The sequence below is a fragment of the Sinocyclocheilus rhinocerous genome, unplaced genomic scaffold, assembly GCF_001515625.1.
Source record: "Sinocyclocheilus rhinocerous isolate Xijiao unplaced genomic scaffold, SAMN03320098_v1.1 scaffold1717, whole genome shotgun sequence".
Taxonomy (NCBI): domain Eukaryota; kingdom Metazoa; phylum Chordata; class Actinopteri; order Cypriniformes; family Cyprinidae; genus Sinocyclocheilus; species Sinocyclocheilus rhinocerous.
The window spans coordinates 636,245-645,004 of NW_015660014.1; the positions used below are offsets into that span (position 1 = coordinate 636,245).

Below are 8,760 nucleotides of genomic sequence, written 5' to 3' on the forward strand. Positions count from 1 at the left end.
AGAAATTGCAACTTTGGACAAGTGGTGGCGCTAGAGAGTTGGAGTTAGAGACTCCAAACTTGCTGTGGTTAATGTTGAGACTGTCCTCTATCAGTGTGCCAAATTTCACAACTTTCCCGCAAGCGGTTCTATGGGCTGCCATAGACTTGCAGCGGAAGAAGAAAAATGACGCTAACGGATACAATAGGTGCCACCGCACCTTCGGTGCTTGTCCCCTAATTATAATTCCTTATAATCCTTATAATTCCATAAAAAATGACTTTAAAAACAGTCCACAGCATTCTTCTTCTATTTGAGTGAGAAATCAGCTTAAAGTATGTCTTAAATTGTGAATGTGGTCATGAGCCATCATAAAGAGAAACCGTGGTTGGAATACCTTTCTTACAAGGTAAAGGTGGATTCACAGGGACCCCAAAGAACTCAGACAGCTGCTTCAAATCTGTGACCATGTAATTAAACTTATTTTGGACCAATCCAGGTTCCTGGTTACCTAGAAATAAAGCAAAAATGTTTTGTGACATAGTGAAGAAAATCGCAACAAAAGCAACAAATTGTTTGACATTTACCTGAACCATGAAAGACTCCCCCTAAAAATGCCGGTTTGAATTTGAGGTCAATGTTCCAAACATTTCTATAGCGACACAGCACCTTAAAACACAAAATCAACACACACACAATACTGACACTGCTTAAGCACCGATGGCATGGCAATTAATATACTAATGATAAAAAACTTTCGCACCTCAAATGCCAGCCAGGAATAAGGAGAGATGACATCATAGAACAGCTTGACCACTTTTCTGGAACTGGACATCTGTAATAAGTAATCACAATATAATATTCACACATCCAAACACATAAGTATGGACTACAATATATATATTACAATATATTATAATAGCATTTACAGGCATGATGGTACAAAACCCTTGCTGTGTTCTTGTTCTGATTCCTTTTAATGGGAGAAGAATGGAGCTGCAGGTCAGAGATCTCGAAAGGGTCAGGATCTTCAAACAAAGAAACACATAGGCAAACCCTACCCTCAAACTTAACTGTCTGTCTTGTACTTCCCCTTTTGAATGTTCTCCAAACCTATTTGGAATTCTTCTCCCTTTTTGGAAATCACTTGTCTGTCACCATGTCTGTGTGTGTTTAATGGTTGCTGGCAAACCAGTTTAGTTGGGATCACTGTTTCATATGCTTTGCATCTTTGCACATGCTGTGTGTCTCTGGGAGTTCACACATAATATACCTTCCTGACTATAGTTTCCCAGTTCCAAGAAAGGTTCTACCAATGTTCCCTCTATTTTCTTTCTTGCTGAGCAAAACTTTTCACTATTTGGTGGACATTTTGGCCACCTGAGCAAACATTCTTTATACCAGACCTGATATAGGCTATACCAAACATTAAAAAAAAAAATTCAGTTAAATTATTTAATATTTAATTTATTTTTTAATATAATAACATGAAAAATGAAGCTGATATTGCTTGTGAAATGCCTTTTTGAGGTCAATTATTTATTAGGTTTATAATATAATATAAAAACAAACTGAAACATTTAAACTGATAGCATAGAATAGAATAGAACAGAACAGAAAACAAATGAAGCATTTAAATTGAGATCTGTAAACTAAATATTAAAAAAATAAACGTGAACATGTGAATTCTTATTGTTATCTAGTAGAGTTTAGAGTAGTAGAGTTTGAACACTAGGCCTACTAGCTACACCTGTGTTTGACTGTAAATGTCTCTTGTAAATGACTGTAAATGTCTCTATTTATCTACCGGGGTGGCACGGGAAAAAGCTGTGCCACCCCACCTGCCACCCCAGAATTATCACAGATTAAAATGTAAATGTAAGCAGTGTTTCACGTGCTACTTTTCAGCCGCGGCGATGACAGAGTAATGCAAAATAATGGCAAAAACACGTCTTTTAATAAACTGTGCGATGGTTGCACGCGCCAATGTAGTCGGCTTCATTAACTCTTATGAACCGGTTCTTTTTTAGTCAAAACCACAAAGCGCGGCCCAGTTCACTAACGAATTGTTTTTACATTTGTTCGTGAATCAGATAATTACTGCTTTTCAGGTAACACAGAAGTCCTCTGAGAAATCTAATCCCGTCCGGATATGTCTGAGATTCATCGCGTAATTGTTTAGCCTAGACGTCCAGGCTAAAACGAGGCATTATTTAATTATTTTACAGAAACGTTGCTTTTTTAATTTTATGATTAAGTTATCTATATTTTAATACTCCCACACACCACCCCCAGCACTACCAAATCTGCTCCTGGCGCCACCATCTGCATAAAAGAAAAATCAATAATTTGACCCCATACAATGTATTTTTGGCTACTGCAACAAATATACCCCAGCGACTTAAGACTGGTTTTGTGGTCCAGGGTCACATATATATATATCCTCATTACTGCACTCAAAGGATGACACGTTCAATATTTAACAAATAATGTAATTAGATTTCAACCAATCGGAATAGAACGCAGTCCTGTAAACTGTTTGGTTCCGACCACATTAGTTCCCAGCATTTTCAGGCTAGAACGCTTGTTTATCAGCACGAATGCAATTCATTTGATAAAAACAACATCGATTTGACCAATTGCAATTAGGCTACACTTCAACCAGGACCGTTTGTAATGTAGACTGTGCACAAATTAATGTTAATGTTAATTAAAGACCAGGTCTCCTATAAACTGCATGAACACAAAAATACACCACACAAATGGCTTTTATTGGTTTATTTCGTTAGCAAACATGTAACTATAATTGTTAAGTTCTTTCCATCGATCAATTTCTTACATTTGAAATATTTCATGAGGTTAACTTGTACGTTACTTGTGGTCTGTCTGCACAAGATCAACATGCTTGTTTCCTTTGCGGCTCCTTTAAATACAAGACCAATCGTTCGATTGTCAGAGCGTCCACGAATCTTTCTACAGCGTTGTTGGCAGGGCGGCCAGAGCGTTTTTAGGGTGGAACGGATAGCGTCAATAAGAAGCTGCGAACAAGAAGCTGGATTCAGCCTCGTCATTTTCTGAGAGTTTAACCCTGTAAAGCCTACATATCATATTTGATAAACATATTAGTCTCTAAATAATTAACATGACAAAACTTTGCTGAAGAACCTGTTGTTCACAGTCTTCTACATGCCTTCTGTCATCTGACTGATAGCTTATACGTATAGTAAGTAAAAGGCCTTCTAGTTTAATTATGTCCACCTTCAGGTTCTGGTATGTGTCAAATATGAACTGATGTTTTTCTTTTTTCCACACCCAGAAAATGTAAAATCAGAGAACTTTCACATTACATGAGGACTTAGGGGTCAGTGGGGTTGTTTGGGTAATGGTATACAATAACATTTTTATAAAACTTTACTTTTAAAGAATTATTATTACACTCTTAAAAATAAAGGTTCTAAAAGGCGGGGTTTGTAGCGATGCAATAGAAAACTTTTTTCTAAGTGTGACATTTTAAAAATAATATAAAGAACCTTTTGTGCAATGGAATGGTTTCCATAGATGTTAAAGGTTCTTCATGGAACCATCGATGCCCATAAAGAACCTTTTATTTTTAGGAGTGTTTATGTTTTATTGTTAGTACATATGTATTATTTAGACCTCAGCTTGACTATTTCTGTATTCCTGGCTTATTTTTCAGCTCTTTTTTTATTTTGCGTGTGTTTGCTGTTGAAATAAAAACAATGTGAATTTACACCACTTTAAACATTTAGAAGTTGAAATTGAGTATGGAGGGGTAGTGATCACATATGGGCTATGGGCTTGTTAGGGGTGAAACATCCAGAGTAGTGATGCACATTTTGGCAAATTCTTTGATTATTATCATGGTTAGCACTGGCAACCAATAAGGATTTAAATGGTTAAAATGCTAACAAGCCATAAATAAACCCATGATATAGCATGTGTGATCAAACGGACATGACCAAATCAATTTTTCTAACAAATCTTTGCTGTGAAGAAACACTGAGGAATAATTAGAATGCTTTCCATCATTTTGATAATAAGTAAACAAACAAATAAATATCAAGAAAGAACAATATTTAAATAAATTATTAGACTATATTAGAACATAAATTTTCATTTCACAAGTGTAATTTTTTATGCATAAATAACAAACACACTACCTACAAAGTAAATATGTAGCTTAATTTGATAGTTTAGTTATCAGTAACACAATAACTTAACGCATATGTTCCTCAACTCTGAGTATTAATAAACACGTTTCTCCGGACCCCTGCATGTCAGTTGTCCGTGATTTCAGTTTTTCACATTTTAAATCTGCAGTCAGTTTTCCCACATCCAGGTTATTGCAGTTCTAATATAGACTGCGACTGGAAAGTGATGTAAGCATTAATTATCACAGAATAATAAATAACAAATTATGAATAACCTACGCTATAGATAACTGCTTTTTAAATAATTTTGTTAATAATTTTTATCATGATTAATTGGAGTAGTCTTTCTAAAAATAAAAAGGAAAACATAAATGTGTTAATAGAATGTGTAAATTAACGTTAGTCATGACGTTAGTCAAACAAATTAATTACCAATCAATGAATCAGTCTACTGTAAATCCCTAGTCAATTGTAGTTACCAATGAAATAAGCCATGAGCTCAAATCTGTCAGAACCAAAGAAGACCTTCACCTTCCCATTCACATGGCATACAATAAATGGAAAACCAAAGCACTGCAAAAATGGGGAAGAAATGTGTAAGGACATTTTATGATATTTTTTTAACACAAAGACATTTTGGTGAGAAAGACAGAGAGTGCAGAGATGCAAGCAAAAGGCACTGACTTTATGCTTCAGTGCTTCCTGTGTGACACTCTTCAGCTTGTCTCTGATTGGCTGAGATTTGGAAAGGGTCAGAATTTCCTCCACAACATTGTCTGACAGACCTGCCTTTAATCCTGCCTGTGCAAAACAGAAAGACATTTGAAAATACTATTAATTACCAGATGACAGTTTATTTTATTGTCTTCACTACAGGTTTAGCATAGATAGATACGTCATTCTCCATCTTTGTGCTAAAATATGAAATTTCCTCACATGTATAATTGAATGGAATAATAATTTAAAGAATAAAATGAGTTCTAGTGATTTTTTTAATTCATCTTGATTTAATTTCTTAATCTCAGTTGTAGGACACCTCAGTGAGTGAGGCAGGCTGGGTAATGTCCTGATGAGTGCGCCACTTTCTCTTCCAAAGCTCCCTAGACACCCTTTCCACCAGCACGCCTCCCTCTTTTTCCTTCTCTGCTACAGCTGTCACAAAACGCATCGCATTCAAAGTGTCTATGAAGGCAATAGATAACAGGAGAGAAAAAAAAGAGAATAAAAGAGATGTGATTCACTTAGAAGCACAAGAATATAGTTTTTTATATTGTAACAACAATCTAATTGGACGAGTTAAGTGCCAAAGTTTAGTACTTACTTAAGTACATGCACTTGTCAGGGGAAAACCTGGGAACCTTAAGTACATGCACTTGTCAGGGGAAAACCTGGGAACCTTAAGTACATGTTAGGTCATAAGTACCATCTTAGAGAAACAGGCTTGAAGTTGAATACCTTTGTCAGAAAGGTCTGAAGGTCGAAACATAGGGACTCCAAAATATTCAGACAGCAGCGTCAGATCTGAGACTATGTATGTAAGCTTACTTGGGTTCATTCCAGCAGGCTGGTTATCTAGGAAAAGAACAAACTTGATAAGGGTTTCTAACTTCACCTATAAAAAAATACTAAGTGTATTTTACAAAATATATTTCAGTTGTAACAAGAGTAATGCTCCCAGTAAATTTTAATATACATTTAATTATATAAGACATACATTTACTGTCTGGAATATTTAAAAAGCTATGATCGTCATTAATGTGACATGAATTTTTATTTTGTTTGTGATCATGTCATTACCTGAGCCGTATATGACTCCTGTTAAATATGCCGGTTTAAATTTGAGGTCGATGTTCCAAACATTTCTATAGCGACACAGCACCTTAAAACACAAAATCAACACATGAGAACATCTTGAGCAGACTGGATTGCAATTAACTACTTTAAGGGAGAAAAACATTATACACCTCAAATGCCAGCCAGGAATAAGGAGAAACAACATCATAGAACAACTCGACCACTTTTCCAGAGCTGAACATCTGTAATGAAGAAGCATATAATTTATAACATTTACCAACATTAATAGGTCAGCATGAGAATAATTTCATTTTTCCGATGTAGGGGATGGTTCAATTTCTAGAGTGCATTTGATTGGGGAGGAAACATGATGAGAAGGATCATCTTGAATGATTATAATCATCAACATTGTTGATCTGTATTGTTGGTAGAGAGAGACATGCCAGGCTGCTGTCACTTTAAGACCTACAGATCTTGTATAATATGCATTTGATTTTATGTATATGCTTTGTTACTTTGTATTCCTGTTGAAAAGTATACTTCTTTACTTGCCCAAAAATTGATGATAAATGCACTTTTAATTGGAGAAAATATGGAGTCATGTTACATGTGCACATGTCCTAAAAGTGGAAACAAAATGGACCCCTGTGGGTCATGTGACCACTTTTTTACATTTTAATTGATTAGTATGAGTTCTCCTTCCGAGATAGCATTTATCAATGAAATGGGTCTCTCATTTTTTTAGGGAAAAAAAAACTAAAATAGGATATGCTGCCTGGAGGCAACACGATACCATAGAGGGTTAACAAACTGTCAGATTATAATTAACATGACAATGATCACATTCATATAAAATACAGTACAACACTTTGATGAAAAGGGAAAAAAACGGTATGAGATCATCATATAAATAACTTAAAAGCTTCACATAGAGGTGTTTTGCTTTAATATTTTTTCAAATCAAGAAGTAACTCAATATAATTTTTCCTTTCTACTTTAATAACAAAACAAGTTGTTTTCTATTAGCCCATTTTGTCTTTTCATATATTGTCCCATAATTAGACAGAAAATGATAATAAACGTGCCACTTTTGGTTGTAATCTACCAAAAGAAAAATACATCTTTTTAAGAAAGATTAACTTTCATACCTAAAGATTTACAGAGTATGTCTTTCAATCTGTCCAGCTATAAATGCAGTTAAAAATATGTGAACATTTTCTTTCTTCAACCCACAGAAATAGTATAAGTGCTTTTACAGCAGATTATTTTGATAAAAGAATCTGTTGCAAATCCTGGGTAGGCATGTCCCAAACCTGCCCCCTTGGCTGAAATCAGAATGACATATGCTGCTTGTACTATTTCTGTCATATATTTATAGGAGTAGTTTGCAATAGTGTGGTCTCAAATTCAGACAAATAATTCCATGCTAAGAAAAGTGGAGCTTTAGACCCATACTTACGCAGATTCAAAGGAATATTGCATAAATGTGTATAAATACATATTGCAAAGATAGAAAAGTAGTAAAGAATTGTTGAAATATGTCAGAGAAAATGGTCGTTTTTAACTGTTCTTTGCAGTTAAATGTAGAAACATATGAAAAAAGAAATATATGAAACTGCAATTTATTACACATATACTGGAATGTGATTTCTTTAGGTGCTTGATATGAAATGGAAGGTAATATGTAAATGTCCTTGAATCTGGATTTAATAAAAGAGTGAGAATCCTGGCTGACATGCTCCGACTTTACCAGCTGCGTTTGGTTACATCATGGTTACAGTATTCTCAGTTAAAACAGTGGAATAATGTCATTTACATGCATATGTGGAACTTACCCTTGGTGTCGTCCTCTACTCCTCTTTCAGGATCTATTTCTTCTTCTGATTCTCTTTAATTGCGATGGTCAGATTAGTTTATGGTGTATTTCTGCCTCCCCTGAGCGCAATCACAAATATGATGATGATCGGGTCAGTCGCACTGGTGCTCCTAAAAAAATGTTCATAGTCGCACGCAGTAGTTTTCAGTCGCAAATGCGACTGAAATGGTCGCACTGTAGAGCTCTGGAAGGTGGTGTTGACGTCGGGAACGCACCTGGATCCGCCATTTTAAGCAATGAATGATTGACGGACTCTCCGTTGTAACATCGCGCAAGGCAAATAAGGGGGTGACATCTAGTGGATTAGACTAGTAATAAGATTAACGTAAATCTTATGTTCAATGTTTTTTTGCCCAGCCCTAGGAACAACACAAACAGAAATCATCTTCTTGATGATCAGAAATCATCACTCGAAGTAGTGATGGTCGCTTTCAAATTCAAAACACTGCTTCATGAAGCTTCGGAACACTGTTGCCAACTAATTTGCAGGGGAAGTTGCTAAAGGAAGGTCGATTTGTTGCTAAAAGTTGCTAAATCATGTGGTTGACACATCCCACAAGGACACTGATAACACCACGCAGCCACAACAAGCACTGCTCATGGACACCATCACGGCTGAGCCCTGCCCACAGAGCTCATCACAGACAGACTGTGACGTATCAGAACAGCTCCAAGACTCAGCATCCAAGGACGACTTTCTGGAAAACAGCCAGGGAAGCCAGGACAACATATCACAGCCACCGGAAACAACAGAGCCATTGCCCCGCTCACCAGACACATTATTCCTCTCTCCAACATCTCCACTTCTAAGCTTCTCACAGAAAATGGAGGAACTGGTTTATGCTGGGACCAGACTCTCCCACTCTTTTGCTGCAAGCCCCCAGATATCAACTAAAAAACGGCGGGCCCCACAACCACCCAAAGCCTGTGGGCCCAGCT

General features: G+C 36.2%; 2 pseudogenes; both read right to left on the reverse strand.

The window, feature by feature from the left end:
- LOC107724801 (glutathione S-transferase kappa 1-like) overlaps positions 1-991 on the reverse strand; it is a 7,661-nt pseudogene extending 6,670 nt beyond the window's left edge.
- A 3,489-nt stretch (positions 992-4,480) lies between these two features.
- Positions 4,481-7,846, reverse strand: LOC107724773 (glutathione S-transferase kappa 1-like; annotated as a pseudogene).
- Between the last annotated feature and the right edge of the window lie 914 nt (positions 7,847-8,760).